The following is a 1,355-nucleotide window of genomic DNA, read 5'->3' on the forward strand; positions in this document are numbered from 1 at the left end:
AGCCAGGAAAGAGGATTTAAACATTTGTGTTACTGAAGAAAGGATATACTGATATGATGATATAGCAAAATTTTCAATATTTATCCCAAACAACCAAAAATGTATTTGTGTAATTGGACTATTCATGTCATCCCAAACAAATCCTTCAGCATCCTGTATTTCCTCCTCTTTGGAGGCAGAGAGAGAAAAACTGCAAGTATAACATTTAGTTAGCATACTCTATTATTTCTTTTTAATTGTGTAACAGTTTGATAATGGCTTTGTGCTAGCAATAGGATTCTTGAAACTTACTTTGGGGAAGTAGACCATGATTTTCCCCTTACCTGTTTGCTTATTCTTGTCTTTATCTGTTTATTATTCCAATACTTGAAATTCTGAAACAAAGATGTATTTTTAAGTGTTTTTGTCCTTGGAAAAATATCACATATTTAGTAGGCTCCTAGTGAATTTCTTAGCGCAGTTAAACTGCATTCGTATTTTGTATTAAAATGACAGATGAAAGGAGACAACGATGTGGTCTAGGAGCAAGGCAGCCAGGTGCTTAGTAAGGATTATGTTTTGCTAATTTAAAAAGGATTAAAAAAAAAAAGAAAGCTTTGCACATCATCAGTCTAAAAACAGGAACCAGGAACAGAAGCACGGTTGAATTCAAGCTGTGTCATTTATTCCATCGCTTCCGGGCATGTGCCGCCTTCCCCTCCTCCTCTATTTTGTTCTTCCATTTCTTCAGATTCCGCCCACATGGATTGTTGCTACCACTTACTCTCCACCACAGGAGGGTGGACTGGCAGCTTCTGCTCCCTGGAGAGCTGGTGCAGCATAGTTCTGGAAATCAGCTCACTGTGAGTACTGGATACCTTCTGAGCACAGAGATTACACACTGTGCTAATGTGCTTGCAGTGCCGTATTTTAAACTCTGTGTGATTACAAACGTTTAATAGGCTAGAGAGATCACCTATAGGAAAATGTTGGTAGAAACTATATTTCATAACAATTTCTAATGCTTTTTTTTTGTTGTTGTTCTTTCTGAAAATCAGGGCAAGACTGAGAGGATGTTCACTTATAATAGGACAATGGTAGAGAGCTGTTTACTTCAAAGGCTCTTGGGTCAAGCTTTTAAGAAGAGCAATTAAAAATGTAGCCATGGCAGAACAAAGATCCCCAATGACAGTACAAGGAATAAGATTTTATTTTCTTTTTCCAACACTCTTCAGATATGAATAAGGTTCCTTGCACCATCCTCTCCAAGGGCCTTTGACAGGCATTTGTTCAGTTGTGAAGAGCCTTACACTAACATACAAGGTGTGACAATAAAATGACAAGGACACTTTCTATCAATACTACAATGAGTATTG

The sequence above is a fragment of the Trichechus manatus genome, unplaced genomic scaffold (assembly GCF_000243295.1).
Source record: "Trichechus manatus latirostris isolate Lorelei unplaced genomic scaffold, TriManLat1.0 scaffold00125, whole genome shotgun sequence".
NCBI classification, from domain to species: Eukaryota; Metazoa; Chordata; class Mammalia; order Sirenia; family Trichechidae; genus Trichechus; species Trichechus manatus.